A 22,931-nucleotide genomic window follows, 5' to 3' on the forward strand; every position below is an offset into this window, starting at 1 on the left:
TTATAACTAGGTACTTTATCTAAAATTAGGGTAAGCAAGCATTAGTTAAAAGGATAATCAATTTTCATTTTAATGATTACACTTCCAGTAATTAGAAAAGGTTATTAGGATGATGTTCCAAACAGTATCCTTTTATACTCATTCTAAGATAAACATTTAAAATAAAGTTTAAGCATTAAATAATATTACAGCCCCAACATCCTGTATTCATTTCATTTTTTATTTTAAGGTTTATTTATTTTCTTATTAGACATCCATTTTATACACATCAGTGTATACATGTCAATCCCAATCTTCCAATTCATCCCACCCCCACCCCCCTGCCACTTTCACCCCTTGGTGTCCATATGTTTGTTCTCTACATCTGTGTCTCAATTTCTGCCCGGCAAACCGGTTCATCTGTACCATTTTTCTAGGTTCCACATATGTGAGTTAATATATGATATTTGTTTTTCTCTTTCTGACTTACTTCACTCTGTATGACAGTCTCTAGACCCATCCACGTCTCTACAAATGACCCAGTTTCGTTCCTTTTTATGGCTGAGTAATATTCCATTGTATATATGTACCACATCTTCTTCATCCATTCGTCTGTCGATGGGCATTTAGGTTGCTTCTATGAGCTGGCTATTGTAAATAGTGCTGCAATGAACTTTGGGGTGCATGACTCTTTTTGAATTATGGTTTTCTCAGGGTATATGCCCAGTAGTGGGACTGCTGGGTCATATGGTAGTTCTATTTTTAGTTCTTTAAGGAACCTCCGTACTGTTCTCCATAGTGGCTGTATCAATTTACATTCTCACCAACAGTGCAAGAGGGTTCCCTTTTCTCCACACCCTCTCCAGCATTTCTTGTTTGTAGATTTTCTGATGATGCTCCTTCTAACTGGTGTGAGGTGATATCTCATTGTAGTTCTGATTTGCATTTCTCTAATAATTAGTGATGTTGAGCAGCTTTTCATGTGTTTCTTGGCCATCTGTATGTCTTCTTTGGAGAAATGTCTATTTAGGTCTTCTGCCCATTTTTGGATTGGGTTGTTTGCTTTTTTAATATTGAGCTGCATGAGCTGTTTATATATTTTGGAGATTAATCCTTTGTCCAATGATTCATTTGCAAATATTTTCTCCCATTCGGAGGGTTGTCTTTTCGTCTTGTTTATGGTTTCTTTTGCTGTGCAAAAGCTTTTAAGTTTCATTAGGTCCCATTTGTTTATTTTTGTTTTTATTTCCATTACCCTAGGAGGTGGATCAAAAAAGATCTTGCTGTGATTTATGTCAAAGAGTGTTCTTCCTATGTTTTCCTCTAAGAGTTTTATAGTGTCTGGTCTTACATTTAGGTTTCTAATCCATTTTTTTTGTTGTTGTTGTTTTATTTATGGCTGTGTTGGGTCTTCGTTTCTGTGCGAGGGCTTTCTCTAGTTGTGGCAAGCGGGGGCCACTCTTCATAGCAGTGCGCGGGCCTCTCACTATCGTGGCCTCTCTTGTTGCGGAGCACAGGCTCCAGACGCGCAGGCTCAGTAATTGTGGCTCACAGGCCCAGCTGCTCCGCGGCATGTGGGATCTTCCCAGACCAGGGCTCGAACCCGTGTCCCCTGCACTGGCAGGCAGATTCTCAACCACTGCGCCACCAGGGAAGCCCTCTAATCCATTTTAAGTTTATTTTTGTGTATGATGTTAGGGAGTGTTCTAATTTCATTCGTTTGCATGTAGCTGTCCAGTTTTCCCAGCACCACTTACTGAAGAGACTGTCTTTTCTCCATTAAATAATATTACAGCCCCAACATCCTGTATTCATCTCATTCTTTCTTCACTACAATATAAATTAGGTATGTAATTTAAATTTTGGTGCCATAACTTCCAAATCTGAGCAATGGAAATAATTATGTCTAATGTAAAAATATGATATGTAGATTAACTTTTAAAAGTATGTACAATTTCTAGCTCAAAGCCTGACACATTCAGATGCTCAGATTTCTTCTCTATACACCCGATTCACTTTGCCTCTTTGTTAGTGATGCCTCCGCTTTAGGAGTTTCTTTCAGAAGATAGTTTCAATTTTTCAATATATATCCTAAACTCTCCCTGTTTCCTAAATGTTAATTTACTGGAAGAAATAAAGAAAAGAATATTTCTTTTGTCTTCCAGTTTTAAATGGTGGAAAAAAGGTGATTTGCTTTCCTTCTCTTGGAAATTACCAAAGAGAGACAAGATATACTAGAAACATAAATGAAACTCCATCTTAATAAACCCTAGGAGAGGAACTTATATTTCCGACTATGAAGAAGTAGCTTGCAACACGTCATGCTCCCACTGAGAACAACCGAAAACCCAAAAAGATACAAAAGAAATCTATTTGAAGGCACTGGAGAACTTCCAAGGCAGCTAGGACTTAGGGGGCCAGAGGAAGAAACAGAGAGGTGAGTCCACATTGTGTAAGCTGCTTTTACCTTTGAGGCATTTTCCAATCTTGAAGGATGAGAATGGGGCAAGGAAAGCAGAGCAGAGCAGAGGGTGGCCAAGCAGCCAGAGCTGAGGAACCAAAATCCCTGAGAGAAAGGAGCTCCACACAAGCAGCTTCTCCTCAAGGCATTTGGCAAATTCTTAACATCTGCAGGGCAGGAAGCCAAGACACCAAGATAAAATACTCTGAAAAGCAGACTAGAGTTTTCAGCAGTGTCACTGTACTCAGGAGTAAGAAATCGTAGATTATTCAAGGAGGGCCCTTAGTAACATCACAAGCTTTCATTTGGGACCCGTGTTGATGACTACAATTAGGACTGGAAATGAATCAGCGGAAGACCAAAGATTACAAAGACTGCAACCCAGCCTTGAGTCAGCTCAGTCCGTGAATGGATCAAGGTGAGTTATCTCCATACCAGCTGCAACTCAGAGTTTAGGGTGGAGCCTCTCTAGAGGAAGAAAACATCATCCAGAGCATTTATTATTTTTCAAACACAATGCCTGGCATTCAATCAGAAAATACCAGGATTCCAAGAAATAGAATCCGGAGGAAAAAAATAGAAATAGACGTGCATATGGCCCAGATATTGAAATTATAAAACCTATGAGGAATTTGTTATCCTAACTCAAAATATATGAGGATGGCCGGCAAAATTAAATGATCAAATAGAAATGCAGGAATACTCCAGGAGAGAATGACCTATGGCTGGAGATCTTAGAAAATATCATCAGAACACAGTTATCCAAACTAAGTGGCATGCAAAGAATCTCTTCCTTGGTTCAGTGATAACATATGCACAGGTTGTGGCTGGAAACTCTGAACCCAATCTGGCATGAAAAAGAAGAAAGAAAGGCTGGACTGAATGAAAAATCACACAAGCCATATTTTCTGGAAACAATCTATGGCTAGGGCAATTAAGGGAAAGAAATGACATTATGAGAAGCATTACTGCAGCTATTAAGCAATAAATGCTCAAAGAATTCTCTCACATACATCCCTGCATAGTAAGAAATTCATGCTATGATGGAACATGGCTCTGGTCCTATATACCCAGAAACTGTCTTCAAATAACTGGCCAAGGAAGAAATCTGTACATTGAAAGATGAGTAATAATCAAAAATGGGCCAGGATTCAACCTATATAAATATATGGTAAGGAAATGAGAGGAAAGGCAGAAAAAACAAAAGACAAATGAAGAATATTCACTAAATAAAATCACTTACATGTGACAGATTAAAATCAATGCCAAATGTATCACAAGGAACATCTTTTACAATATGCAAAAAAATCACATATCCACAAAAACTTAATAAACCTCACCTCTATAAAAAAATAAGTCAGAGAAAAACTGTAAGATCTCAGGTAGTTATATTGAGAGACAGGAAGTAATGAAACATAAACACACAGATCTTAGGAAAAGGAAAACTAAAATGAAAATAGCTCCAAAAAAAGAATGGGTGGGGGGGAGATACAGTTTAAAAAAAAAATGAAGGAAAAGCTTGTGGAAAGCAAGCAAACCAGAATGGACAAAAATTAAACACAAGAGCAAACAACAGATGTAGAAAAGAGAAAAATGATAGTTCAAATTTACATCATTGGTGTACCTAAAGAAAATAAAAAACATACTATAAGAAAATTGTACAAAGGGCACACCATAAAACTGACACAGATGAAAAATGCCACAGTTATGGTAAAGTTACTGAACTTCAAGGAAATGATCTTTTCAGAACATTAATCAAATATCACTCTCCTGCTCAAAACCATCCAATGACTTCCCTTCTACTCAGAGAAAGACGGGATTATTATGGCTTCTCTGTTCTCATCTCCTACCACTCTCTTTTCTCTTTTATTAACCTTCATTTTTCTTTTTAGTACTTGTCACAAATGTATATATTTATTTGTTTTTTTATTGTTGTTGTTTATCTTCCCCAGTAAAATGTAAGCTCAAGACACTGCTTTGTTCACTATAAATCTCTTGTTTCTAGAACAGTGCTTGGCTTGTAGTAAGCACTCAATACAAATTTGTAGACTATCAATATTTGTTTAATTAAAATAGGATAATTGTTAAATTTTCAAAATCTCCACCCTACACATCTGTTCTTCATAGAATATACCAAAAAGTTTTTTGTGTGTGTTATAAAAGGTAAAGATAGAACACAAGAAATTCGAAATAGGGATAAAGATATTCCCCCTATATTCAAACTATTTTTGAAAATCCATTTTTTTCTTTTTCTTAATGCAAAAAGAAACATATGATCCTTATAAAATATTAGAAATTGTTAAAGAAACCAAGGCAAAGAGTATTGAATTGATACAAATAAGTAATTCTCCAGAATTTGCTAAGGAAAAAGGGTTTCTATTAGCCAGAAAAGCAGTCAGCCATCTTTCTACAATATGAATATTGAATACAGTGGACATGAGAGAAAAGAATAAAAGTACTAGTTATATGAGAAAGAAAAAAATAGGTGAGAGGAAAACATACCCAACAAATCAGAGAAGAAAGTCCAGGATGTTGAAGCAATATTTTGATCTCAGTTGTCTGTATATCATTGTACAGAGTAACAGTGATTAAAATATATATTTTATATATGTATATAAAATATATATGATAAAATAGAAATAAAATAAGTAAAATAAAATACACATTGTACACATACCTATACAATCTGCCCCTCTAATAGGCAGTGGCAATGCAACTGGGTATCATACGATTACCTTCTGACTCTTGCATTCCAAACTGCCCTGAACAACTCTAACCTTTTCCTTACTTTGCTCTTTACGCCCGTACCAGCGGTATAATGGTGAGTAATGATCAAATCATCTCATTCAATAATATGTATATGTAGTCTTTTTCCCATTTGAACAAATTAAACTGTCCATCCTGAATTTTATGATGGAAGACTTTTCTAACTCAACAAGATTATGCTTCTCTTTTTATAACAACAACTCCTACTCTAGCACCATACAAGTATGAAGAGTGCACTCCCAATTACTTCATCAATAATAGAAATAAAGAGAGTAACTCTCACCCAGGTATGCAAAGCTGTTTCAACATTTGAAAATCAATTAATGTAATCCATCTCATCAATGGTTAAAGAAGAAAAATCACATGATCATATCAATAGATGCAGAAAAAGCATTTGACAAAATCCAACACTGATTCATGATAAAAAAAAAAACTCTCAGTAAAATGGGAATAAAGGGGAATTTCCTCAATTTGAGGAAAAAATCTCTACAAAAAACCTACAGATAACGGTTAGAAGCTAGAAGCTTTCCAACTAAGATCAGGAAAAAGAAAAGGATGCTCTCTCTCTCACAACTCCTTTTCAGCATGATACTCGAAATCCTAGCTAATGCAATATATAAAAAAGGAAATAAAAGGTATACTGACCGGGAAGAAAGACATAAAACTGTCTTTGTTCGCAAAAAGATGATCATCTATGTAGAAAATCTAAAAGTATACATCAAAAAACTCTTGAAAATAATAAGACATCAAGAAATAATAAGACACTAGAGAATATTATACTTGGTAAAGTAAGTCAGAGAAAGACAAATATTACATGATATCAACCATATGTGGAATCTAAAAAATAATACAAATGAAGAGAGGATCTATATACAAAACAGAAACAGACTCACAGACATAGAAAACAAACTTATGGCTACCAAAGGGGAAAGATGGGGAAGGGAAGGAAAAAAAAAAAAACCCTTGGAAATAATAAGACACTATAGGTTGCAGGATACAAGGTTAATATACAAAAGTCAATCACTTTTCCTAGTAATAAACAAGGGGAATTTGACATTAAAAACACAATACTATTTACATTAGCGCCCCAAAAAATGAAATACATACAAATATAACAAAATATGTACAAGATCTACATGAGGTAAACTACAAATCTCTGATGCAAGAATGAGAAAAATCAAAGAACTAAATAAACGGAGAGATAGTCCACATTCATGGATAGGAAGATTCAATAATGTCAATGTCAGTTATCCCCAAATTGATCTACAGATTTAATGCAATACCAATCAAAATCCCAGCAAGTTATTTTATGGACAAACTGCTCTTAAAGTTTATATGGAGAGACAAAAGACACAAAATAGTCAATACAAAATTGAAAGAGAAGAACAAAGTTGGAGGACTGACACTGCCTACTTCAAGACTTACTATAAGGCTACAGTAATCAAAACACTGTGGTACTGTCAAAAGAAAAGACAAATAGATCAATGGAACAGAACAGAGAGGCCAGAAAGAGACCCCCATAAATACAGTCTGCTGATCTTTGACAAAGGAGCAAAGGCAATACAATGGAGCAAAGATAGTCTTTTCAACAAATGGTGCTAGAACAGATGGACAACCATGTGCAACAAAAAAGAATCTAGACACATCTTACAAACTATCTCAAAACAGATCACAGACCTAAATGCAAAATGCAAAAATACAGAAATCCTAGAAGATAACATATGAAAAACCTAGATTATCTTAAGTTTGGCAATGACTTTTTAGACACAACATCCATGGCACAATGCATGAAAAAAATAATTAATAAATTGGACTTCATTAAAATTAAAATTTTCTATTCCATAAAAGATAATATGTATTAAGAGGATTAGAACATAAGCCACAGACTGAGAAAAATATCTGCAAAAGACACATCTGATGAAGGACTGTTATACAAAATATACAAAGAACTCTTAAAATTTAACAATAATAAAATAAAAAACTAATTAAAAAATGGGTCAAAGACTTAGACACCTCACCAGAGAAGCTATACAGATGACAAATAAGCATATGAAAGGATGTCATATCACATGTCATCATATACCATCATGGAAATGCAAATTAAAACAATGAGATACCACTACACACCCATTAGAATGGCCAAAATCCAGAACACTGACAACAAATGCTGACAAGGATGTGGAACAACAGGGACTCTCATTCATTACTGGCAGGAATGCAAAGCAGTACAGCCATCTTGGAAGGCAGTTCGGCAGTTTCTTAAAACATACTCTTACCGTACAATCCAGGAATCATGCTCTTTGGTATTTACCCAAATGAGTTAAAAACTTGTGTCCATACAAAAATATGCACACAGATGTTTTGTCTTGTTTTAATTTATTTATTTATTTGGCTGCGCTGGGTCTTAGTTGGGGCACACAGGATCTTCATTGCCTCATGCGGGATCTTTAGCTGAATGTGGAATCTTTTTTTAGTTGCAGCATGCGGGATCTAGTTCCCTGACCAGGGATCGAACCAGCACCCCCTGAATTGGGAGCACAGAGTCTTAACCACTGGACCACCGGGGAAGTCCCTGCACACAGATGTTTATAGCAGCTTTGTATTCATAACTGCCAAAACTTGGAAGCAACTAAGATGTGCTTCAGTAGATGAGTGGATAAACTGGTACATCCAGAGGATGGAACATTGTTCAGCACTAAAAGGAAATGAGCTATCAAGCCATGAAAAGGCAGAGAGGAAATTTAAATGCATAAGTAAAAGAAACCAATCTGGGACTTCCCTGGTGGCTCAGTGGTTAAGAATCCGCCTGCCAATGCAGGGGACACGGGTTCGAGCCCTGGTCCGGGAAGATCCCACATGCCGCGGAGCAACTAAGCCCGTGCGCCACAACTACTGAGCCTGCGCTCTAGAGCCCCCGAGCCACAACTACTGAGCCGGCGTGCCACAACTATGGAAGCCTGCATGCCTAGAGCCTGCGCTCCACAACAAGAGAAGCCACCACAATGAGAAGCCCGCGCACCGCAACGAAGAGTAGACCCCGCTCGCCACAACTAGAGAAAGCCCGCGCACAGCAATGAAGACCCAATGCAGCCAAAAATAAATAAATTAATTAATTTAAAAAAAAAGAAAGCAACAAATCCGAAAAGTCTACATACTGTATGACTCCAGCTATATGACATTCTGGAAAAGACAAAACTATGGAGACAGTTGCCAGGAGGTGCGGGGAGGGGAAGGATAAACAGGTAGAGCACAGGGGATTTCTAGGGCAGAAAATACTATGTGTAATACTGTAATTTTAGATCAATACATGTCATTATACATTTGTCCAAGCCCACAGACTATCTAATACCAAGAGTGAACTCTAATGGAAGCTATGGACCTTGGGTGATGATGCAGCAACGTAGGTTCATAAACTGTGACTGCTGTAGCGTCTGGTGGGAGATGTCCACGGCAGGAGGCTCTGCATGCCAGCAGTAGGGACGGGGTACATGGGAAATCTCTCTACCTTCCTCCTCCTCAATTTTGCTGTGAATAAAACAGCTCTAAAAAATTAAGTCTAAAAAACGTAGGCCCCAAAACCATTTCCTTTCCCACGCTATTCAACACATTTCCTCAGGCTCATGCTACGCTTGGAAATGGATTGTATGTATGATGTCCATGCTAATTCCAACAAACACAGATCAAATTGTCAAAGATTTACTTCTCCTGAGAGTCACTTACCAATTAATTCAAATAGTTTACATGTTTAGCACAGGAGATACATAATAAATAAAGAGCCCATGAAATGGGCCAAAACAACCTAGTTGGTACCGTCTGTGAAGACTGGCACGAGGTTAGGAAGTCCCAGCGCTGTGCCAAACAGAACAGCCACCAAAGGGAAGACAAAGAGTGGAAGTTAGGAAAAGGGTTCGGGAGTAGAAAAGCAGGATAGCAGCCAATCAAACTAGAAAGACAAGGCACAAGAGGGGTGAGAGTGACAGTAGAAGAAACAGAGTGAGGCATGAGCAGGCTTAAAACAAAGAACAGAACCGTTCTGATACCAAGCCTCAACCACTGGGCACCTGGGTTTAACACCTGCATTGCTGGAAGCTGGCACGGTTTCCGGTGCAAGGATACTATTAAATGTGGCCCTACTGGGCAGTCAAGTATTGTATGAACTGAAAATGTGGCTTCTGCACTAAGTTCTATATTTACTGAACAGATACTTGTATATATACTGGTACAAACTTTCTGAAGCAAAATGTATGATGACAGTTATTCACTTTATTATTTATTTTATCTACTATTTTATATTTCTTTTTAAAAGCATTTTCTTATAACACATTGTGTCTTAGACAAAATAAAGTAAGCATAAAGTAAATGAAAGAAATTTAAAACTTATAATGGGACTTCTCTGGTGGCGCAGTGGTTAAGAATCTGCCTGCCAATGCAGGGGACACAGGTTCGAGCCCTGGTCCAGGAAGATCCCACATGCCGCGGAGCAACTAAGCCTGTGTGCCACAACTACTGAGCCTGCACTCCAGAGCCCGCGAGCCACAACTCCTGAAGCCCGGGCGCCTAGAGCCTATGCTCTGCAACAAGAGAAGCCACCGCAACAAGAAGCCCATGCACTGCAACGAAGAGCAGCCCCTGCTCACCGCAACTTCAGAAAGCCCACATGCAGCAACAAAGACCCAACACAGCCAAAAATGAATAAATAAAATAAATAACTTAAAAAAAAAAACTTATAATGTCAGGGGAAACCCACAGACATATATGAAATACCTAAATAACATTTGGCCAAAATAATCTTTAAAAAATGAATACAAAGAACCGAGGGGACACAAAATAGTGAAGGCCTCAAAATGGGGCAAAAAGTTATTCAGATAAAAAGATGCTGTTGTAGAATCATAAAAAGATGCTGATGTAGAATCTCATTTTTCAGGCTGTAACAAACAGTGTGGGAGGGGAATTCCAGAGTTTATAACTGCAGGATCAGAGAAGGAACAAACTGATTACCTTGGGTACAAAGAATATCTTCCCACATTGTGAACTCAGAGGTGGCACTCGGAAGACGAGGTTGGAGTTCTTGAAAGGACATGGCTTGTAGACAGAAGTTATAACAGGCATTAGATTAGTAGTTCAAGCTCTCGGTCATGGGAAAACGGGACAAACTGTACTTGTGGGATTTGGAACAAGAGGAGAATGGGAGAGCGACCGGCAGGCTACTGGAAGATCCCAGAATGAGGCAACAATGGCCTGAGCTCAAGTGGTAGCTGTGGAAACAGAAGGGGAGAGAGCAGGTCCAGGAAAATTTTCAGAGAAGTAAATAGTATGATTGAGTAAAATACTAAATGCAGGAGATGAGAAGTGGAAAAATCATAAATCTTCCAGGTTCAAAATCTAATATGCCAAGAGAACTGGCACATTCTTCCCCGGAAGAAATGCAGGCTGTGAAAAAAGAATCTAGTTCTATTACAAATACATAAAGAGAATCTAGTTCTATTACAAATACATAAAAGAATCTAGTTCTATTACAAATACATAAAAAGCTCATTGAAGGGGTAGCGGGAAAGGTGATGACCTACGCAATTTTGAAATGAGTGGCGTCTGTGAGACCAAAGGCAAAAGGAATTGCACGTAAGCACTGTTCCCTAGTTGACAAAGTTGGTTCCCATGGGGATATGGATCAACAACTCTGATTATATCCATTTCTGTACACTGAAATTGAACAATTAGAAGATGACGGTGGAGGCCAAGTTTCCAATGTTGGATTGAGAATTTACAGAGGGGAGGAGAAGGCTAGAATAATCCATGTGGTAATGGTTTAGAGTTACAGACATCAGTAAGAGATTATGTTTAGCTTAATACAGATACAGATGGTTACATATACTAATGTTTACAGATATGCATATATATACAGGTTTATATATACACAAATACTCTGGTGAGAGGACATAAAAGAAATGACACCCCAGCAGTAATAAGTACACCCAGCACACAGATCTTGGTTTCTAATACCAGTCTCCATATAATCCACATTGATGGGGTGGGTCAAAGGGGCAGAGGAGCCTACTGGAGGATCTCCCAACGGCTGAAGCTGGAACAATTTAAGCAACAAAATAAAGGAATACTGGATTATAGCCCAGAGCATAAGATAAATAATATCCATGAGTCCATACTGATAAAAATAAATGATTCAATAAATTAATAAATGAGGGAGAAGAGACAAATCTCCCACGCAGAAAAACTCCAAATAATTTACATAGATACTCCACCCTCAAGTATGGAGAGTATAACTCCCCACTTCTTACACACAGGCTGCACATAGGTACTTCTTTCCAGAGAGGACAGTATGGAAAGGCAGGGAGGGAATGCCTTCACAGTGGAAAACCTAACAAACACTGCCTCAGCCAGATGATCAAGGTTAATATCCACAGTAAGTCATCAGTAGCATGTACCCTTGATGTGATATGCTGAGAACAGCACTTTACCTCCGTGATCTTACTGCCTCAACCCATAACCCCAGTCTAATCATGAGAAAAACATAAGACAAATTCCAGTACAGGGCATTATACAATATTCCTGACCAGTCCTCCTCAGAAGTGTCACGGCTATTAAAAACAAGGGAAGTCTGAGAAACTGTCACAACCAAAAGGAACCTAAGCAGAAAATACAATGTGGTATCTGGATGAGATCCTGGAAAAGAAAAAGGACATTAGGTAAAAATTAAGGAAAACTGAATAAACTATGGACTTCAGTTTATTAACGTATCCTGTTGATTCATTGATTGTAACAACTGTACCAAAATAACGTAAGACGTTACAAAGAGGGGAAGTTGGGTGTGGGGTATATAGGGACTCTCTGTACCATCTTCTCAAGTTTTCTGTAAATCTAAAACTGTCCTAAAAAATAAAATCTATTTTTCTAAATGGTCATCTTGTTCAAAATGATGAACTGGTGCTATTTGGGAGTTTTTTCTTTAAAATTGTGAGACTGGGAGAAAAATTCTGGTGGCGACTATGAAATGACAACTCCTGGCCATCTCAGAGAGTGACGAACTGCTGTATGAATCACCTCATGCCACTAACAATAATAGCTAATAATAGTTAACACAATACTTCACGTGTCTAGGCCCTTTTGATACTCTTTAAACTTGATTCAGGTCCATGAATAGAATTCAGAGTGTCAGGGACTTTGAATGGAAAAAAATAGCTCCTCTTTATTTTCAGTCCCCTAACTGACCTTCAGCATTTCCCTTTAACTATGAACACAGTCAACAGCCAAGTTCGTATTAGCAATACCTATGAATAACAGAAACATAGATATTTCCATAGACCATACAGTGTTGGATAATCACTAATATTGTTTATCCTCCTCATTATTCATAAATTACAATAGTTATTAGGCCCACTGCTAAATCTTGATATTTACTGCATTAGTTTAGAAGCATATGTATTACTTTATCATGACTTTGATTTATTAATATTTTGATGACTGTAACTCAATATAATTTCTTTGCAATCTCATATATTTTATTAAATTTTCAAATATTATTCTGAGAAGGGGTGCATAAACTTCACAAGATTGCCAGTGGCATCCATGGTACAGAAATGGGTAAAGAATTCCACTAATAAAGCCTAAAATCTCAATAAAACTACTCACAGACTTTGTGTGTCTAAACCCTGGTATGAATAGAGCCCTATATTTTACAGCTGTCACCTCCCCAAGCATCTAAGAATTTTGCTATCATTTTCATATTTATAAGTTCTAATATGTTGTTTTAAAAACCCAGTGTTTAAGGGACTCTGTTTAAGACTAAATAATGAAGAATTACATATCTTATTTCAAAAGAACTTGGAATATTTCCAAGTAAAAGAGCAATGTGACATGCTACTCCTCACTGATTTAGTTATAAAAATGTCACTTTTCTATCACCATCATTTTGTGTTCTGTTTATTTAAATTTAATACAGTTCAAAACTAAAAATAAAAAAAAAATCCAGTGTTTACATGTTTAATTATTAGTTTCACACAAGAAAATCCCTGCCAATACCAAAAGACACGAGTCTAATCATCTATACAATTGTCTGCTTACGATAAATGGCACGGACACAGAATAAGACCTAACAAAAAAAGAAAAAAGCCTGAAAGAACAAAACACAGGAACTAATTCTCAGTGACAGTCTCGTCTTTCATCTTAAGCCATGCCTTGAACTCTACCTTGTTTAATTGTTAAATCAGGAGCGGCTCAGCAAGATCTGTCTAGTTTTGATGATTCTTAAATTCAATGCTGCTGACAGACTGTGCCCATTTTTCTCTATACTTACTGTTACCTAATGACAAGGTCTGAATGCTAATTTTTAAATTCAACTTTCATTAAAAATATAATGAAGTTTCTCTAACAGTAACCTCTTGGCCCCAAAGTATCACTTTACTTTACATCCCAAATTGATAAAAATTAAAATTCCACTGTGAAAGCTATTACTCTCTTAATGATATTTAACTAATGAAATATAACAATGCAGCAGGCATTTTAGACAATCAATATGTTTCATAAATTTCAACCCTAAAATTACTTAATATATTTATTCACTTTTGTGAAAATTTAGGATGTTGAGATGACGAAAATGTGTTTCAGATATAAATTTGCTTTTTGTTCATGGCTTTGAATATCATCACTATGCTGATTATCCAGAAAATAAACCCTTGGTTTTTCCCCCTAGTAAACCTGATCCACTTCCAGGCTTCTCCATCCCAGGGAACAGGAGCAGCACTTGGCAGTTCTCACCTCTTGACTGACGCCCAAGGCCAAGCCGCCCACCTCTCCCGCCTGGACCTACGACACCAGCGTCCTGATTGGTCTCCCGGCTCCCATTCTCGGCCACCCAGAGTTTGTTCTCCACACAGAGCAGGACGGATTCTTTAAAGATAGTAGTCAGATGGAACCACTTTCATGTGCTCAATCCAATACAAATTCAATACAAATGTACCAGAAATTCACTCAACTGTACGAAGGACTGTTAACAATAATCCAATACAGGGTTTTCCCTGATTTGCCCACTGACGAATTTTCCTACCATGCTCCTTTCTGCTCCTTTCTGCTCACAGGGCCCCGTCCACGCCGCCCCTTGCTCTGATGAACTTGCCGGACAGTCCCAGCTTTCGGATCTTTGCTCTGGCCATTCCTTCTGCCCGAAACGCTTTTCCCAGAGGATCGCACGGCCCCAGTACTTCTCAAAGGCGCTGTGTAAGCATCCCACCTTCAGAAGAAAGGCTCCCCAGCACCTGTCTGCGGTAGCACTCGCCTCTGCTTTATTCCTCATTCCAGTGTTGCTCAACCGTTTTAAAAAATTATTGCCGTTAGTTAATTAACTAAGAAGCCAGTTTAGATATTTTTCTTCTAATCATCCCCTACTATGAAATTTTAATACCACAGTCTTGCTGTTTATAAACTATGCCCACTGGAGGGTCACAATCCATTATAATATCTAAATTTTTTAATCCCAAGAACCAACTTCCACCTCCTTGAGGATGAAATCACCCCACTGATTTTTCTTTAGAATTTTATTTATTTTTTATACAGCAGGTTGTTATTAGTTATCTATTTTATACACATCAGTGTATACATGTCAATCCCAATCTCCCAGTTCATCCCACCATCACCACCACCCACCCCCACCGCTTTCCCGAAACCCTTGGTGTCCATACGTTTGTTCTCTACATCTGTGTCTCTATTTCTGCCCTGCAAACTGGTTCATCGGTACCATTTTCCTAGGTTCCACATATGTGCGTTAATATACGATATTTGTTTTTCTCTTTCTGACTTACGTCACTCTGTATGACAGTCTCTAGATCCATCCACGTCTCTACAAATGACCCAATTGCGTTCCTTTCTTTGGCTGAGTAATATTCCATTGTGTATATGTACCACATCTTCTTTATCCATTCGTCTGTCGATGGGCATTTAGGTTGCTTCCATGACCTGGTTATTGTAAACAGTGCTGCAATGAACATTGGGGTGCATGTGTCTCTTTGAATTATGGTTTTCTCTGGGTATATGCCCAGTAGTGGGATTGCTGGGTCATATGGTAATTCTATTTTTAGTTTTTTTAAGGAATCTCCATACTGTTCTCCATAGTGGCTGTATCAATTTACATTCCTACCAACAGTGCAAGAGGGTTCCCTTTTCTCCACACCCTCTCCAGCATTTCTTGTTTGTAGATTTTCTGATGATGCCCATTCTAACTGGTGTGAGGTGATATCTCATTGTAGTTTTGATTTGCATTTCTCTAATAATTAGTGATGTTGAGCAGCTTTTCATGTGTTTCTTGGCCATCTGTATGTCTTCTTTGGAGAAATGTCTATTTAGGTCTTCTGCCCATTTTTGGATTGGGTTGTTTGTTTTTTTAATATTGAGCTGCATGAGCTGTTTATACATTTTGGAGATTAATCCTCTGTCTGTTGATTCGTTTGCAAATATTTTCTCCCATTCGGAGGGTTGTCTTTTCATCTTGTTTGTAGTTTCATTTGCGTTGCAAAAGCTTTTAAGGTCCATTAGGTCCCATTTGTTTATTTTTGTTTTTATTTCCATTACTCTAGGAGGTGGATCAAAAAAGATCTTCCTGTGATTTATGTCAAAGAGTGTTCTTCCTATGTTTTCCTCTAAGAGTTTTATAGTGTCCGGTCTTACATTTAGGTCTCTAATCCATTTTGAGTTTATTTTTGTGTATGGTGTTAGGGAGTGTTCTAATTTCATTTTTTACATGTAGCTGTCCAGTTCTCCCAGCACCACTTATTGAAAGAGACTGTCTTTTCTCCATTGTATACCCTTGCCTCCTTTGTCATAGATTAGTTGACCATAGATGCGTGGGTTTACCTCTGGGCTTTCTATCCTGTTCCATTGATCTATATTTCTGTTTTTGTGCCAGTACCATGTTGTCTTGATTACTGTAGCTTTGTAGTATAGTCTGAAGGCAGGGAGCCTGATTCCTCCAGCTCCGTTTTTCTTTCTCAAGATTGCTTTGGCTATTCGGGGTCTTTTGTGTTTCCATACAAATTGTGAAATTTTTTGTTCTACTTCTGTGAAAATTGCCATTGGTAGTTTGATAGGGATTGCACTGAATCTGTAGATTGCTTTGGATAGTACAGTCATTTTCACAATGTTGATTCTTCCAATCCAAGAACATGGTATATCTCTCCATCTGTCTGTTTCATCTTTAATATCCTTCATCAGTGTCTTATAGTTTTCTGACTACAGGTCTTTTACCTCCTTAGGTAGGTTTATTCCTAGATATTTTACTCTTTTTGTTGAAATGGTGAATGGGACTGTTTCCTTAATTTCTCTTTCTGATCTTTTGTTGTTAGTGTATAGGAATGCAAGAGATTTCTGTGCATTAATTTTGTATCCTGCAACTTTACCACATTCATTTATTAGCTCTAGTAGTTTTCTGGTGGCATCTTTAGAATTCTCTATATATCATATCATGTCATCTGCAAACAGTGAGTTTTACTTCTTCTTTTCCAATTTGGATTCCTTTTATTTCTTTTTCTTCTCTGATTGCCATGACTAGGACTTCCAAAACTATGTTGAATAATAGTGGCTAGAGGGGACATCCTTGTCTTCTTCCTGATCTTAGAGGAAATGCTTTCAGTTTTTCACCATTGAGAATGATGTTTGCTGTGGGTTTGTTGTATATGGCCTATACTATGTTGAGGTAGGTTCCCTCTATGCCCACTTTCTATAGAGTTTTTATCATAAATGGGTGTTGAATTTTGTCAAAAGCTTTTTCTGCATCTATTGAGATGATCATATGGTTTTTCTTCTTCAATTTGTTAACATGGTGTATCACACTGACTGATTTGCGTATACTGAAGAATCCCTGCATCCCTGGGATAAATCCCACTGGATTATGGTGTATGATCCTTTTAATGTGTTGTTGGATTCTGTTTGCTAGTATTTTGTTGAGGATTTTTGCATCTATATTCATCAATGATATTGCTCTGTAATTTTCTTTTTTTGCAGTTTCTCTGTCTGGTTTTGGTATCAGGGTGATGGTGGCCTCATAGAATGAGTTTGGGAGTATTCCTTCCTCTGCAATTTTTTGGAAGAGTTTGAGAAGGATGGGTGTTAGCTCTTCTCTAAATGTTTGACAGAATTCACCTGTGAAGCCATCTGGTCCTGGACTTTTGTTTGTTGGAAGATTTTTAATCACAGTTTCAATTTCATTCCTTGTGATTGATCTGTTCATATTTTCTATTTCTTCCTGGTTCAGTCTTGGAAGGTTATACCTTTCTAAGAATTTGTCCATTTCTTCAGGTTGTCCATTTTATTGGCACAGAGTTGCTTGTAGTAGTCTCTTATGATGCTTTGTATTTCTGCGGTGTCTATTGCAACTTCTCCTTTTTCATTTCTAATTTTATTGATTTGAGTCCTCTCCCTCTTTCTCTTGATGACTCTGGCTAAAGGTGTATCACAATTTTGTTTATCTTCTCAAAGAACCAGCTTTTAGTTTTACTGATCTTTGCTATTGTTTGCTTTGTTTCTATTTCATTTATTTCTGCTCTGATCTTCATGATTTCTTTCCTTCTACTAAGTTTGGGTTTTGTTTGTTCTTCTTTCTCTAGTTCCTTTAGGTGTAAGGTTAGGTTGTTTATTTGAGGTTTTTCTTGTTTCTTGAGGTGGGCTTGTATTGCTATAAACTTACCTCTTAGAACTGCTTTTGCTGCATCCCATAGGTTTTCAATCGTCGTGTTTTCATTGTCATTTGTCTCTAGGTATTTTTTGATTTCCTCTTTGATTTCTTCAGTGATCTCTTGGTTATTTAGTAACGTATTGTTTAGCCTCCACGTGTTTGTGTTTTTTACGTTTTTTTCCCTGTAATTCATTTCTAATCTCATAGCTATGTGGTCGGAAAAGATGCTTGATATGATTTCAATTTTCTTAAATTTACTGAGGCTTGATCTGTGACCCAAGATGTGATCTATCCTGGAGAATGTTCCATGTGCACTTGAGAAGAAAGTGTAATCTGCTGTTTTTGGATGGAATGTCCTATAAATATCAATTAAATCTATGTGGTCTATTGTGTCACTCAAAGCTTGTATTTCCTTGTTAATTTTCTGTCTGGATGATCTGTCCATTGGTGTAAGTGAGGTGTTAAAGTCCCCCACTATTACTGTGTTACTGTCAATTTCCTCTTTTATAGCTGTTAGCAGTTGCCATATGTATTGAGGTGTTCCTCTGTTGGGTGCATATATATTTATAATTGTTATATCTTCTTCTTGGATTGATCCCTTGATCATTATGTAGTGTCCTTCCTTGTCTCTTATAACTTTCTTTATTTTAAAGTCTATTTTATCTGATATGAGTATTGCTACTCCAGCTTTCTTGTGATTGCCATTTGCATGGAATATCTTTTTCCATCCCCTCACTTACAGTCTGTATGTGTCCCTAGGTCTGAAGTGGGTCTCTTGTAGACAGCATATATATGGGTCTTGTTTTTGTATCCATTCAGCGAGCCTGTGTCTTTTGGTTGGAGCATTTAATCCATTCACGTTTAAGGTAATTATCGATATGTATGTTCCTATTACCATTTTCTTAATTGTTTTTGTAGGTCCTTTTCTTCTCTTGTGTTTCCCACTTAGAGAAGTTCCTTTAGCATTTGTTGTAGAGCTGGTTTGGTGGTGCTGAATTCTCTTAGCTTTTGCTTGTCTGTAAAGCTTTTGATTTCTCCGTCAAATCTGAATGAGATCCTTGCCGGGTAGAGTAATCTTGGTTGTAGGTTCTTCCCTTTCATCACTTTAAATATATCGTGTCACTCCCTTCTGGCTTGTAGAGTTTCTGCTGAGAAATCAGCTGTTAACCTTATGGGAGTTCCCTTGTATGTTGTTTGTCATTTTTCCCTTGTTGCTTTCAATAATTTTTCTTTGTCTTTAATTTTTGTCAATTTGATTACTATGTGTCTCAGCATGTTTCTCCTTGGGTTTATCCTGCCTGGGACTCTCTGTGCTTCCTGGACTCTCTCTTCTCCTTCTGGGACCCCTATAATGCGAATGTTGTTGCGTTTAATGTTGTCCCAAAGGTCTCTTAGGCTGTCTTCATTTCTTTTTATTCTTTTTTCCTTATTCTGTTCTGTGGTGGTGAATTCTACCATTCTGTCTTCCAGGTCACTTATCCATTCTTCTGTCTCAGTTATTCTGCTATTGATTCCTTCTAGTATATTTTTCATTTCAGTTCTTGTATCGCTCATCTCTGTTTGTTCTTTAATTCTTCTAGCTGTTTGTTCTTTAATTCTTCTAGGGCTTTATTAAACGTTTCTTGCATCTTCTCGATCTTTGCCTCCATTCTTTTTCCGAGGTCCTGGATCATCTTCACTATCATTATTCTGAATTCTTTTTCTGGAAGGTTGCCTATCTCCACTTCATTTAGTTGTTTTTCTGGGGTTTTATCTTGTTCCTTCATCTGGTACATAGTCCTCTGCCTTTTCATTTTGTCTGTCTTTCTGTGAATGTGGTTTTTGTTCCACAGGCTGCAGGATTGTAGTTCTTCTTGCTTCTGCTGTCTGCCCTCTGGTGGATGAGGCTATCTAAGAGGCTTGTGCAAGCTTCCTGATGGGAGGGACTGGTGGTGGGTAGAGGTGGGTGTTGCTCTGGTGGGCAGAGCTCAGTAAAACTTTAATCCACTTGTCTGCTGATGGGTGGGGCTGGGTTCCCTCCCTGTTGGTTGTTTGGCCTGAGGCGACCCAACACTGGAGCCTACCTAGCTCTTTGGTGCGGCCAATGGCGGACTCTGGGAGGGCTCACGCCAAGGAGTACTTCCCAGAACTTCTGTTGCCAGTGTCCTTGTCCTCATGGTGAGACACAGCCACCCCCTGCCTCTGCAGGAGACCCTCCAACACTAGCAGGTAGGTCTAGTTCAGTCTCATATGGGGTCACTGCTCCTTCTCCTGGGTCCCGATGCACACACTACTTTGTGTGTGCCCTCCAAGAGTGGAGTCTCTGTTTCCCCCAGTCCTGTTGAAGTCCTGCAGTCAAATCCCGCTAGTCTTCAAAGTCTGATTCTCTAGGAATTCCTCCTCCCGTTGCCAGACCCCCAGGTTGGGAAGCCTGACGTGGGGCTCAGAACCTTCACTCCAGTGGGTGGACTTCAGTGGTATAAGTGTTCTCCAATTTGTGACTCACCCACACAGCAGTTATGGGATTTGATTTGATTGTGATTGTGCCCCGCCTACCGTCTCATCGCGGCTTCTCCTTTGTCTTTGGATGCGGGGTATCTTTTTTGGTGAGTTCCAGTGTCTTCCTGTCGATGATTGTTCAGCAGTTAGTTGTGATTCCAGTGCTCTCGAAAGAGGGAGTGCTGAAATCACCCCATTTAAACTCATGTCTTACAGTGGCTTCTTTTTCATCACACCACTTATCGCTACTGGACACCTGTAGCTGTTCACTGGATGTCGCCCCATGGAAACATGAACACTGTGGAAGGGACTTCTTGTTTACTGCTTTGTCCCCAGGGTCCACTGCAGTGCCTGGTCATGTTAGGTGCCTGGTAAATTTAACCTCATGAGCCAAAAACTACTTAGGCTTTTTCACTTTTATACCGCATGCTACGTTTGTTGTTAACTTATACAATAGTTATGGGCTGAATTGTCTTCCTCCAAATTCATACACTGAAGTCCTAACTCCTTAGCACCTCAAAATGTGACTCTATTTGGACAGTCTTTAAATAGGTAACTAAAAAAAATCATATCTCTGATAAGGGATCGCCACCCAGAATATACAAAGAACTCCTACAACTCAATGACAATGAAAAACCAAATAACACAATCATAAAAAGAGCAAAGAACTTGAATAGACATTTCTCAAAAGTTAATATACAATGGCCAATAAGCACATGAAAAGATGCTAAGCATCACTAATCATTAGGGAAATGCAAATCAAAACCAACCACTATGAGATACCACTTTGTACCCATTAGGAAGGCTATTATCAAAAAAAAAAAAAAGACAACCAGATAGGAAGAGGCAAGGAAGGATCTTCCTCTGGAGATTTCAGGGAGGGCAGGGCCCTGTGGACACCTTGAGTTCAGACTTCTAGCCTCCAGAACTGTGAGACAATAAATTTCTCTTGTTCTGAGATACCAGGTGTGTGGTCATTTCTTACAGCAGTCTAGGAAACTAAGACGCCTATCAAATTGGCAAAGTTTTGGTTTGTCTGTCTGTTTTTAATTAAAACACCCATTGTTGGGCCCAAAACGTAGAAGAATGGGCACTCTCACACACTTCCAATAAGAGTAATTTTATTATGTAGACATTCATTTTTTTTCTTTTTGACTATATCACTTTTCTAAATTTTCAATAATGAGAGTATATGTATATTTTTTCCAAAAGAAAAAAATTTTATTTTTAAATCCACTATCATCACCATTATTTAACATTTTCTGCAAGTTCTAGTCAAAGTACAATAAAATATTTATTACATACATGTTAAGAGTTAAAAGTTATGACATATACATTTATTCCTGAGTCTTTTATACAACAAAAGTATAAAAATTTTATTATGACAAAAATATAAAAGACTCAGGAAGAAACACTACAAAAGGAGTTCAAGAGACCCCTGGGTTTTATTTTCTTTATCAACTTGGAAAGCTGAATCTAAATGTATATGTAAAAGAAAAGGACTCAGCATAATCAAGACCCTTCTGATGGACAAGGAAGAAAGGAAGACTTCTCTATCAGACATCAAGAGTAATCATGAAGCTACAATAATGAAGACTGTATGATACTAGCAGAGGTAGAGAAATTAGCCAACCAACTAGAAGAAAGACCCTCACATATATGGAAGTTTGACAGCTGACAGCATGGCAGATCAATGAGCAAAGGAGGAATTGGGGGAGGAGGGCCTGTGGGGAAGAAGGTCATCCAGGTAGAAAATAATGAAATTAGATCCTTATCTCATACCAGTCACAAAAAATAACTCCACATGGACTAAGAACTCAATGTTAAAAACAAAACTTTAAAGCTTTTAGTAGAATAATGTAGGTGAACCTTTCTGCACTTGTACTAGAGAAAGATTTGTTTAACAAGACATAAAGGGCTTCCCTGGTGGCGCAGGGGTTAAGAATCCGCCTGCCAATGCAGGGGGCACGGGTTCGAGCCCTGGTCCGGGAAGATCCCACATGCTGCGTAGCAACTAAGCCTGTGTGCCACAACTACTGAGCCTGCACTCTAGAGCCCACGAGCCACAACTACTGAGTCTGCACGCCACAACTACTGAAGCTCGCGTGCCTAGAGCCCGTGCTCTGCAACAGGAGAAGCCACCGCAATGAGAAGCCCGCACACAACAAACAGTGGCCCCCGCTCGCCGCAACTAGAGAAAGCCCACACACAGCAACGAAGACCCAACGCAGCCCAAAATGAATAAATAAAATAAATAAATTTATATTAAAAAAAAGACTTAAAAAGCACTAATTATAAAAGATTGATAAATTTGACTAAGTTAAAAATAAGACCTTCTTTCATCAAAAGATCATCTCTCTCTCCAAAGCTTGGGGGCTGATACACTACAATCTAGGGAGATGCCCTCCCTCCAAAGTTGCATTTTCCTTAGGGTTAAAGAGGTTTGTGTGTTACAAATGGGAAGTTGCCAAGGAGAGTTCAGCAGTGGTCCCACGCTTTCTGGGGCTCTCTGCCCTGAGGGTCCCCTCCTCCTCACTATTTAAAGCATAACTGATCCGCACAAGGATCTGGTCT

The 22,931-nt window shown here is 38.2% G+C and overlaps 1 protein-coding gene across 13 annotated transcripts in view; it reads right to left on the reverse strand.

Moving 5' to 3' along the window:
• Nucleotides 1-22,931, reverse strand: part of CEP112 (centrosomal protein 112) — a 415,119-nt gene that overhangs the window by 309,435 nt on the left and 82,753 nt on the right. The window lies entirely within an intron of this gene.

This window comes from Eubalaena glacialis, chromosome 19 (assembly GCF_028564815.1).
Source record: "Eubalaena glacialis isolate mEubGla1 chromosome 19, mEubGla1.1.hap2.+ XY, whole genome shotgun sequence".
NCBI lineage: Eukaryota > Metazoa > Chordata > Mammalia > Artiodactyla > Balaenidae > Eubalaena > Eubalaena glacialis.